This window comes from Mustelus asterias, chromosome 4, assembly GCF_964213995.1.
Source record: "Mustelus asterias chromosome 4, sMusAst1.hap1.1, whole genome shotgun sequence".
NCBI lineage: Eukaryota > Metazoa > Chordata > Chondrichthyes > Carcharhiniformes > Triakidae > Mustelus > Mustelus asterias.
In genome coordinates, this window is record NC_135804.1 from 20,560,475 (window position 1) to 20,573,288 (window position 12,814).

At 43.3% G+C, this 12,814-nt stretch overlaps 1 protein-coding gene across 2 annotated transcripts in view; it reads right to left on the minus strand.

The window, feature by feature from the left end:
* The window catches only part of cmip (c-Maf inducing protein), a 228,996-nt gene that overhangs the window by 108,970 nt on the left and 107,212 nt on the right, over positions 1-12,814 (minus strand). The gene's annotated exons all lie outside the window — the stretch shown is intronic.

Consider the following 12,814-nt stretch of genomic DNA (forward strand, 5'->3'; position numbering starts at 1 on the left):
TGTGCTACCGTGCCGCCCAGAAGCATAGAATCCCTACAGTGCAGAAGGAGGCCATTCGGCCCATCGAGTCTGCACCAACCACAATCCTACCCAGGCCCTATTCCCATAACCCCACATATTTACCCTGCTAATCCCCCTGACACTTGGGTCAATTTTTAGCATGGTCAATCAACCTATCCCACATGTCTTTGGACTGTGGGAGGAAACCAGAACACCCAAGATAAACCCACACAGACACGGGAGAACGTGCAAACTCCACACAGACAGTGACCCGAGGCTGGAATCGAACCAGGGACCCTGGCATTGTGAGGCAGCAGTGCTAACCACTGTGTCACCGTGCCGCCCATGGGCCCAACCCTCCTCCTTATCCCCGTAAAAAGGCAAACATGTCACTAATCATTTTGCATCAAAGTTGAAACATTTAGCCCTGTCCTGTACCTAGAAGCCCTGCTAACACTGAACAAGCACAAATGAACCATGTGTCTCCAAACTGTCCTTAACAAGATGGATTAACATTAAACAACTGTATCTTCACCTGCCAAACCCAGCAATGAGAATTCTGCACAAGCCATTTTCTTTGGTTCCTGGCCAAAAATTATAATACTGAATATTTACATAGAGAAAAATAGTTTCTCTATAAACTGCCACTCAATTTATTCATAGAAGTGTTGTGGTTTGCCAGAATATGCTAGACACCATAGAGGAAAACAGGCAAAGAACAAGTCAACAGGTTGCTTTCCATCTCTCCAAATCAACAGTCAAGATATATTTGTCTTACACATGGGTTTAAAACATTCATACTAGTCATTAGTATTGAAGTACAGCTGCAATTTTTCAGGTTGAACATTAGTCCCGCTTACAAAAGAAAGAACAACTTGCATTTTTAATGCACTTTTCATGACCTCAAAGCATCCAAAAAGCACTTTGCAGCCAATGGAGCACTTTGGAAGTGCAGTCACTGTGGTGAATTAGGAAAGCACTGCAGCAAGAGTCTCACAAAAAGCAACGTGATAATGAACAAATAATCTGCTTTCAGGTGTTGGTTTGGAATTCAGTTTCTCAGATAGAATTTTGATCTACGAGGGTTATGGGGAATAGGCAAGTGGAGTTAAGGCCACAAGCAGGTCACCCATGACCTTACTGAATGGCAGGGCAGGCTCAAAGTGCTAAATGGCTTCCTCCTCCTCCTATTTCTATTGATGATTAAGAAGAGGAGTGCCAGTTGATTGTTTCTTTACATTTTTACAGCCCAACTGTCAAGGTTAATTGCTTCATTGTCCGTGTGGCACCAGCACCAAGAACAAATTGCCTGTCAGTACTGGGTCCTTTTTATTCTCTGCCTTATCTATTACTTGAGTGGCGAGCAAGAACGCGTCAACTGTAGGAACTAAGGGATGTTGTTAATATATTGGGGAGTTTTGAAATCACCCTAAAATACAAGTTCTAAGAACTCTACTCAATGCACATGATCACGGCGGCACGGTAGCACAGTGGTTAGCACTGCTGCCTCACTGCGCCAGGGACCGGGTTTTGATTCCCGGCTTGGTTAACTGTCTGTGAGGAGTCTGCACGTTCTCCCCGTGTCTGCGTGGGTTTCCTCCGGGTGCTCTGGTTTCCTCCAAAAGACGTGCTGGTTAGGTGCATTGGCCATGCTAAATTCTCTCTCAGTGAACCTGAACAGGTACCGGAGTGTGGCGACTAGGGATTTTCACGGTAACTTCATTGCAGTGTTAATATTAGCCTACTTGTGACACTAATAAATAAACTTTAAAACTAAACCATGGACAATGGGGAAAGCTTTGATTTTTTTTGGACTTATTATTGTCACATGTACTAGCATGCAGTGAAAAGTATTGCGACATTTGGATTGCAGCACAGACATGTCTGTACTTCTTTTTAGGGCATCTTTCGCTCATTTGTTGCGGTATGTTCAAGGCACAGTGAGGGAAGGGCTGAGGCAGTGTGCATACACTAAGACACGGCTATTGCAATCTTTGAGGTCTGATGCACAAAATGACTCAGTTCTTCTGAAGCACTGACACCAGCAATTCCACAGGAATTACGCTACTGTACGGAGTGCATGCTTCTCACAAAAGTTTGGATACAACTTCTCTATTAAAGACAAAAGCAGCTTTAATTCTGTTAATAAGCCTCTGTTCCTGGGAGGAAATGAACTCTGTCATATTTGAAGAGGCAAATTCTTCCGCAGCTCAGAAGGAACAAGACAGAAACTGGATAATAAAAGCTCTTTGAACAACAGAAAACGGATTACAAAAAGTAAAAGTCACAAATGCTGCAAGGTTGCACCAAGTGAGAAATATTACTGGGCAGTTACTATAAGTGATGAAATTTAATGTAGTTTTTCAGAAGGAAGATTGGCGGTGTCTTAAACACATGCCTTACTGACAATATTGAAAAGAAATGATGTGGAGATCCGACATTGGACTGGAGTGGGCACAGTAAGAAGTCTCACAACACCAGGTGCTCCGGTTTCCTCCCGCAGTCCAAAGATGTGCAGGTTAGGTTGATTGGCCATGCTAAACTGCCCCTTTGTATGTCAAGATGTAGTCCTGATGTGGAGATGCCGGCGTTGGACTGGGGTGAACACAGTAAGAAGTCTCACAACACCAGGTTAAAGTCCAACAGGTTTATTTGGTAGCAAATACCATAAGCTTTCGGAGCGCTGCTCCTTCGTCAGATGGAGTGGAAATGTGCTCTCAAACAGTGCACAGAGACACAGAAATCAAGTTACAGAATACTAATTAGAATGCGAATCCCTACAGCCAGCCAGGCCTTAAAGGTACAGACAATGTGGGTGGAGGGAGCATTAAACACAGGTTAAAGAGATGTGTATTGTCTCCAGACAGAACAGCTAGTGAGATTCTGCAAGTCCAGGGGGCAAGCTGTGGGGGTTACTGATAATGTGACATAAATCCAACATCCCGGTTTAGGCCGTCCTCATGTGTGCGGAACTTGGCTATCAGTTTCTGCTCAGCGACTCTGCGCTGTCATGTGTCGTGAAGGCCGCCTTGGAGAACGCTTGGAGACAATACACATCTCTTTAACCTGTGTTTAATGCTCCCTCCAACCACATTGTCTGTACCTTTAAGACCTGGCTGGCTGTAGGGATTCGCATTCTAATCAGTATTCTGTAACTTGATTTCTGTGTCTCTGTGCACTGTTTGAGAGCACATTTCCACTCCATCTGACGAAGGAGCAGCGCTCCGAAAGCTTATGGTATTTGCTACCAAATAAACCTGTTGGACTTTAACCTGGTGTTGTGAGACTTCTTACCAAGATATAGTCCAACAGGTTTATTTGAAATCACAAGCTTTCGGAGCGCTGCTCCTTCATCAGGTGAGTGGAGAATATTGAATACGAGATTCAAATCTCCTGCCTCTGCATGTGACCAATCAAACAAAATCCATAAATCACTGGATGTTGAGTGTTGAGAAAATCAATGCTTCAAAACATGACCAAGCGGTAGATTTAATCTTCACCAGCTAAAAGGTAATCGAGCAGAATAGAAATGAAAAGCAGGAGGGTTCTATCAATGACAGTTAGATTACCTACAAGCTAGTGAGACACAAATCAACCCCTATAACAGCGAGACATTGGAAATAGTTAAAGAGCCGTTGGCATCATGGAGAAGTGTTTGTAAATAATCAAACGAAGCAATGAGCTCATGACTGTGACACTTAACTGTACCATGATCGGAATGAAAATAAGTTATTTTCTGAATAAATAAGGCTGTTTACCAAAAGCTTTCTTGTCAAGAGAACACCAATTTTAAAATGCTCCAATGTGCAAAGGCTGCAGATTTTCTGAAAAGAGTAAATGTTTCTCCGGAATGGTAGAGCAACACAAAATATATCAATGAACATGCGCATATTGACATGAGCTGAGAAGAAAGGGCCTCTTTAAAAAATTAAGTTGACCAGAAATCCGGCTCCCACTTCCAATTTTCCTTGTTTATAAGACAAAAGATGTAAAGTATTGAAGCAGTTTCTCCAGATATTGGGTGTCACGGTGTCACAGTGCAGTGGGTGGTCAGGATGGCACTGTGGATAGCACTGCTGCCTCATAGCACCAGGGACCCAGGTTCTATTCCTTTAATCGTTTGTGTGGAGTTTGCATGTCCTCCCCGTGTCTGCATGAGTTTCCTCCGGGTGCTCCAGTTTCCTCCCACAGTCCAAAGATGTGTAGGCTAGGTTGATTGGCCATGCTAAATTGCCCCTTTGTATGTCAAGATATATGGGTTATGGGGATTAGTAGGGTAAATACGTGGTGTTATATGGCAAGCCTGGGTAAGTTTTGGTGCAGACACAATAGGCTGAATGGCCTCCTTCTGCGCTGTAGGGATTCTATGATATTCAATGGGATCAAAACAGTAAAACAATGAAAAGTGCATTTCATGTTAAATGGTCAGTCGTTTTATTGAATTAAAAATAGTTCACTTTGATGCATTCTGTTGGAATAAATTGCTCAAGGAAATTCTTGTTTAAAACCTTATCTCAGCAATCACCATTGTAGACATATAAATTGTGCTTTTCCATATAAATCCAGCTCTCCAGTCACCTTCAGGAGCTGTACACTTAGAAGAACAAGTTTAGTTATAGGATTCAATTTGCTATTTATTGATTATTTTAAATAGAATTCTGTGTCGGTATATTAAACCTGGAGGCAGGGCGATGTAGTAATTTGATAACAAGACAAGCAGCTCATGCTTGGAGCAGACAGTAACCACCCGTGAATAATAACACTTTAACTCTTTCATATGAAGAAAATAAGGAAGGACTGAAATTTGCTACACAAATACCGATTACTAACAAACCCGAGATGAGATTATTGACAACTCATGGACCATAATTTTTCATCAAGGTTCAGTTTAAGCTGTTTATTGTGCTCATCTAATGGAGGGATGTTAGTGTTGGGGAATGAACGTCTTCCCATTCCAAGCACACAGTGACTGATTCAAGCGTTCCATTCCCAAGCCAGGCCGAAGAAGTGTAAAGCTCCCTGTATTCTGTTCAAACAATGTGCCTCAGTTCCAACCTTAGTAGAGCATCACCTCCTGTGCCAGTGTGTCTTTCTTTCTGTTTCCCACAGCGCCCAGCCCGCAGTCTCAGAGCAGGATTCCCAATTAGTGCTATTTTATACAGCAAGATGCTTGTTCAGTAGGAACCAGGCAGAGTCTGCCTGAGCACACTTCAGGCAAGACTCTAACAATCAACAAGACAGGGTAACTGGGATGTGAAGCCAGATTTGAGGTGAAAGACTAGTGCTGAATATACAGTGCAGTGCTTCATTAACTATTCCCAAGTTCCCAAGAGTCTTGGTTATCCCGACTAATAACTGTGTGCTAATGGCTTAATTGTCTGATGCTCAGAAGCAAGGCCAGGGGTGCTGCTCTCACTGGGCTATCCCTTTCCTCTCCCAACCTTTTTAATATCCCCCTCCGCAACGGAGGTAACAAGCTACCCACAAGTGGTGTGCTTCAGTTATGATACCATACCACCTAAGTACATGCCCTTCCTGCCTCCAAGCTTGTCACCTGAGCGAACACAAGATTCCGCCCCTGGAAAATTTAGGGAGAATAGAATAGTCATAGAATCCCTACAGTGCAGAAGAAGGCCATTCAGCCCATCGAGTCTGCACCAACAACAATCCTACCAAGCCCTATTCCCGTAACCCCACATATTTACCCTGCTAGTCCCCTGAAGCTAGGGTCAATTTAGCATGGCCAATCAACCTAACCCACACATCTTTGGAGTGTGGCAGGAAACCGGAGCACCCGGAGGAAACCCATGCAGACACGGGGAGAACGTGCAAACTCCACACAGACAGTGGAGCCAGGAATCGAACCCGGGTCCCTGGCACTGTGCCAACATTTCGAATCTGGATGACCCTTCATCAGAGCAGGCGCTGTGATGAAAGGTCATCCAGACTCAAAACATTGGCTCTATTCTCTCTCCACAGATGCTGCCAGAACTGCTGAGATTTTCCAGCATTTTCTGTTTTTGTTTCAGATCCCAGCATCTGCAGTATTTTGCCTTTAGCTAGTTAGTGCCACGATGTTAACACCATAGTTGTGCTAATCCCAATATTAGCACAATAAGAAAGTTCGAGATGAGTGTGCAAAACCAAAGTAAGTACTCAACCTTCACTTTACACAAATAAAGTTAAATTTCAAGTTGGTCTTCTTTTTGCAGGTTCCATAAGTTAAAAACTAAACAGGCACCTGGCAGGGCTACAAGACTTATTCATGCTTCATAATTCAGCTTGCTGGATTTCTTGATTGCAATACATATCTTAATATATTAAAGTTTATTTATTAGTGCCACAAGTAGACTTATATTAACACTGCAATGAAGTTACTGTGAAAATCCCCTGGTTACCACATTCTGGCGTGCATTCTGATGGTGTATTAAGCACGGCCAATGCACCTAACCAGCACATCTTTCAGACTGTGGGAGGAAACCGGAGCACCCGGAGGAAACCCACGCAGACATGGGGAGAACATACAGACTCAGCACTGATAGTGAACCAAGCTGGGAATTGAACCCGGGTCCCTGGCGCTGTGAGGCAGCAGTGCTAACCACTGTGCCACCGTGCTGGCCATGTGCCATATATATATATAAAATAATATATATTTTAAGAACGTATGGTAATTTTACAAATATGGCATTTATATGATTATTATGTTTTAGGACTATTGGTTTCCAAGATTATCATGGTTAGGAACTGTATCTTTAAATGTAGGTTAACTGAAAGGAGACATGTGACCTATGCTAGAGTTTATTTGACAGTAAACCTGGCTGGTTCAACTGTTAGCTCAAAACCAGAGTCACATTATATTGTTCAATGGAAGGGGAGGTGCCAAATGTTAACATCTGGGGGCCAATGACAGCTGTTTCTAAGTCCACAATAAAAAGATTCTCTGTTCCAAAAATACAATGAAAGGTCTTACAGATATCAGATCATTGTGCTGGGATCTGTCCCTTGTTTCTATTTTGAAAAGCAGGGGTAATTGGAGATAGCTGATTGCCATATCAACTTGGATACAGGGCTGATGTGCTTCCCGTTTCCATGGAGAGGAGGATAGAGGTAGCCATTTTGGGATCAGGTTTCACTATAAGCCCAGGCAGAAGGAAGTTGCAGTTTTAGTCATGGATGATCTGTAGCTAACGGAGAAAGAGGGAGCAAAAATCATAAAATCCCTACAGTGCAGAAGGAGGCCTTTTGGTCTATCAAGTCTGCACCGACTCTCTGACAGAGCATCTTACCCAGGCTCTCTCGCATGCCCTATCCCCATAACCTCACACATTTATCATGGCTAATCCATCTAACCGAACATTCTCTCTTCCACCTTCTTCCTTCGGGAAAAAGATACAAAAGTCTGAGGTCACGTACCAACCGATTCAAGAACAGCTTCTTCCCTGCTGCTGTCAGACGTTTGAATGGACTTACCTTGCATTCAGTTGGTCTTTCTCTACACTCTAGCTACGACTGCAACACTACATTCTGCACTCTCTCATTTCCTTCTCTATGAACGGTATGCTTTGTCTGTATAGTGCGCAAGAAACAATACTTTTCACTGTATGTTAATACATGTGACAATAATAAATCAAATCAAACATCTTGCGATGTTTGGGGCAATTTAGCATGACCAATCCAACTAACCTGCACAACTTTGGAGTGTGGGAGGAAACCTGGGCACCTGGGGGAAACCCACGCAGAAACGGGGAGAACGTGCAAACTCCACACAGACAGTGACCCAAGGCCGGAATTGAACCCGGTTTCCTGGCACTGTGAGGCAACTGTGCTAAGCACTGTGCCACCGTGCCGCCCCGATAAAATGTTGCACCTTCAGCTGAGAAACTGCTGATTCTATTGTTCACCAAGCAGAATGCGGTGGGAATCACATGGCCAGGTTGAAAATCTAGTTCGTGAGGAGTTAAAATAATGCTGGAGGGTTCACCTGGATAAAGTAAGAGAGAGAATCACCAGAGAATACTCTTACTGTGAAGACAATATGAAGGAAAGGAGAGAACTGAAGAACTCCCCTTGGGAGCTGGAAATCCCTTGAAGTTCATTCCAGAAGCAGTTAACTAAAGAGACCGAGTAAAGTAACAAAATTGGGCTTCCTAGTCATAGAAAGTAGAAATGGGCAAAATCTATTGAGTTGTTAAGTTGTCTCCAAAAATAAAATAATGTTTAATTAAGTGTTTTGCTTTTGGTCATGACACGGTAAAAGTTCTTTTAAGATACAAAATCTTGACGTGCAATTCTTTCAGGTAATAGCTGGAAATTCAAACTTCTCTTTAGATTGTTATCGGCCTCTACAGAGATCGTAACAATAAATTCAACCTTGTCTAAACAAAGTCTTTTTTTAAAAAATGAGAGTGGCGTGTATTGAATATCTCTGAGTATTTGTGGCTGGGATAAATATTACTGAATAAACACAGAAACCCACAAATCATTTGCCATAACTTCTAAATGGCATGTATTATATCACAAAATGCTCTTCAGGTCTGTTAGACACAATAGAGTCAGGAAAAGTTCCATAACAAATGCTAGATTGCAGACTGCTACTGTTTTACGTCACCACAGCCCAGCTCCATCAAATCCTTTAGATCCACTTCAACACTCGGGGCAGGATTTTCCGGCCTTTCCCATCGGTGAGATCTTCCATTTCTGCGGAAGGTGAGTGCCCCACCCTGGGGTTCCCCAGTGGCGGGATGGGCGAGCCACGTAAAATGGCGTAGACATCAGCGAGACTGGAAGTTCCCACTGGTGGCCTTTTGCGAACTGTCACGGCGGGATTGGAAAATCCCACCCTCAGCCTCTCCCTTAAAACAGGTCTATTGTGAAACAATTCTAGTTGGTGGCATCCCTACATCTTATTCGACAAAAACTAGGAACATCCTGCAAAACGTCAAAAATATATGAGGACTGAACTCCCTCGGAATGGCAATTAGGATCGGGCTGCAACTCCACTCTTCATTTCTTACCCAAAATATTTTACAATCCCATCTCGCCCGACCTTCCGACTCAGGGCAGGTGCGATCCAAGTAGTGTGGTGCATCCCCAGGGCTTAGCCTTGAGGGCAGCTGACAGATGTAAGGAGGCCTTGCCCTCTTTTTTTATGGCATTAGCTGCTGTAAACCAGTAAGGGGAGGGTTGTGTTGGACCTTGGTGGGGGGTCAGGTCGGTTAGAGCTAGACCTGGGAGTTGAAGTCCCTTGGTGATGGTAGCAGTTCCGTGGGGGGAGTCGGTGTGGGGCTGTGCAGTTATAGTTACCCAGAAGTTAGAAAAGGTTTTAATTCTCCTAACATTTTGTAGGTACCTATTGATGTGCCCCAGTCAGAACCAAGCAAAGTTTGCGATTTAAGTTGTATTTTCAGATGGTTCCCCAGTGCAGGGCCAGTGCCCAGGGCAAGTTTGCACTTTGCAGGCAATTGCTGTGCGAACCTTATCTGTGACCTTCTACCGGATGTACATGGGTCAGCAGGGGGGAGGGAGTTGTGTGCGTTCCCCAGCACATCCTTGGGTTAAAGCCCCAATACAACAACCTGGAGCTCAGCGATTAGGGCCCAATGAATTGATTCCCCTGCCCGTGGCCCTGCCTGCTGCTGGCTGAATACCAGTGGTGACGGGATGAGGCGCTTTAGTGGACACACAATATAAAAAACTTAAGAGTCGTAGAGTCAGAGGTTTACAGCATGAAAATAGGCCCTTCGGCCCAACTTGTCCATGCCACCCTTTTATTTTTAAACCCCTAAGCTAGTCCCAATTGCCCGCATTTGGCCCATATCCCTCTATACGCATCTTAATAGAGATACCCACCTTAATATACTTGTCAAATAATAAATTATTTTTGTGCACAGATACTTTTCTTAAACTTTACACCTCTGCCCTAGAAAAAATACTATTGGTCTCCGTGGGCTTATAGCAGTTGTATGATTTTGCAGTTCAGAAGATAGTGAAGATCCGGAGCAGTTCATAATGAGAGCAGACACCCAGGAGTCCTGCTAGTAACAATGTCCTTTAGTACTGTATAAAAGGACCTGACCCCCAGAATCCCTGCAACACCAGAAGACCAGAGCTCAGAAGCTGTCATTTTGTCTAGACTTACAACTGAATAAGCAGAACCAGAGCCCCTCCCTTCTAACTACTGATATTGGGAAAGGTTTCTTCTTCCACGAGGCCTCAAGTGAAGTAGCAACACAAAAATCACAGGTTTCTGTTTGAGTATTGCTCTCCCCCGCCCTTCCCCTCCCCTCCCCCTCTCCCACCCTCTCCTGGGACTTCTTATGATACAAAGTGTGCCTTGTAAGCATCTGTATTAGGAAGCAGAGGAAGTGAGACCTGGGTAAAGAAAGCATGATCACTGGCAGAGAGCAGGAACCACCAATGGAACAAAGCTTAGAATCAGACATTCTGGCGCTGGGAAAACACACTAAAAGGACCATTGTTACCACACCTGATTGATCACATGGTGCAGCTATTTGACCCCAATCTTCTCTGCGACTACCAAATATTTACTTTGAGCCGGATTTTGGCTATATATAAAAAACACACTGCAATTGTTCTTACTGATGCAGCATGTGCCCACATCCCATGAATGAATTTAAAAAGATTCAAATTCAAATGTGTCAAACTTCTTTCCAAATCAGGGTGTTGTTCCTGATGGATCCTAGAATTCAATCTCCACCCCAATAAAGTGACAATGTCGCTTTGAGGTTTAAAATCTCAAAACCGGTCGCTAGCTCTCAAGTTAAGAGACCGCTCTTGTGTTTTATGCTATATTTATATATGTGAGTAATAACAACTTACTTTTCTATAACTCCTTTGAGGTCATTTTAAGTCCCAAGGCACTTAGTTCACAGGAGCATTGTAAAATAATATATGACACATGGCCACATAAGGAGGTATTAGATCAAATGAATAAAACATTGGTCAAAGAGATAGTTAAAGAATGTCTCAAAGGAAGAAAGCAAAGTTTATACTCTCATGGAATGTGGGTGTCATTGGCAAGGCCAGTATTTGTTGTCTACCCCTAATTGCCCTCAAACTGAATGGCTTGCTTAGCTGTTAAGTCAACCACATTGCTGAAGATCTGGAGCCACATGTAGGCCAGACCCGATAAGGGTGGCAGGTTTCTTTCCCTAAAGGACATCAGGGAGCCAGATGAGTTTTTACGACAATCAATGATAGTTTCATGATCACCATTAACTTTCAATTCCAGTTCTTTATTAATTAATTGAATTCAAATTCCACCAGCATCCATGGTGTTCCTAGAGCAGGAGCCTGGGCCTCCAGTTTATTCTGGTGACATTACCACTACTTCACCATCTCCCCCCCCGCTGCCACCAGTCCATCTGGTGCAGGCACATCTAAAGTTATGTTAGGAAGGGAAATCCAGGATTTTGATCCCACAACGGTGAAGGAGGAGCTTGGAGGGGAACTTGCAGGTGGTGGTGTTTCAAGCTTCTACTGCTCTTATCCTTCTAGGTGGTAGAGTCACAGGTTTGGAAGGTCCTGTCAAAGGAGCCTTGGTTAGTTGCTACAGCGCATCTGGAAGAGTACACACTGCTGCCACTGTGCGTCAGTATGCAGTTTTCCAGGCAAATGGACAGTATTGTCCCGCTCTTGACTTGTGCATTGTCGATGGCGGACAGGCTTTGGGGAGTCAGGAGGCGAGTTATTCACCTCAGAATTCACAGCCTCTGACTTGTTCTTGTGGGCGGAGTATTAGACTCATCAAGACCATAAAGGGATTCAAAAACATGGGTGTGTATTTTAAAATCTAACCATAGCTTGACCCAGAGCCAGTGTAGGTCAGTGAGCACTGGGGTGATGGCAAAATGAGAATTACTGTGAATTAAGACATGGGGAGTCAAGAGATTTGAATGACCTCAAGTTTTTGGATGGTAGAATGTGGGAGACCAGTCAGGAGTGCATTGGAATAGTCAACTCTGGAGATAATGAAAGCATAATGAATGAATAATATACTTGATGGATGGTTAAAGGGGCTATAATAATAATATTTTCCAAATTTCCATAAGTATTTCATCTTTGGCCGAAATAGGTATTATAATCAGGTCCAAATGTGATCAGTAATTATGCAGTTTATCTTTTTCCAGATTTCCCCAAAGGCAGATTTCGCAAAACATTACTTACAGTAAATAAACAGCTTGCATTTATATAGCACCTTTTTTAAAAATATCCCCACCATATCCCGTAACATTTCACAACCGATGCATTAATTTTGCAGTGCAGTCATCAGCGGCTAATCTGGACTGATGATGGTCAGAGCCTGATATCATTGTAACCAATCCGCCAACTTCATCATTCAGGTGCAGAGATGCAGGAGAGCAAATTACACCTGACAATACCTCTCCGTGTTCCTGCTTTCTTTTCTGGGGAAACTATCTAAAACAGCCAGTCAAAAACTCTTGCGACGTAACCTGGGATTGCTGACGAATTTATTTACTGAGCTCTTTCAGCTAGATTTATTTCTTGTATATGCGGCACTAAAATGATAGGACACCAAATCGTTCAGGTGGATATAATATTTATAGAATTCTTGAACTTGATATATATGAGACACAGTAACAAACATATGGATATATTATGCCTGCTTTTTATTCATTCTTGGGGATCTATATATCATTGGCAAGGCTGGCACTTATTACCCACCCTTTGTTGCCCTGAGGAGATGGCGATAAAACTAAATGGCTTGCTTGGTCATTTCAGAGTGCAGTTAAGAGTCAATCACATTGGGTCCATGAGCTGCATGTCGCATTAC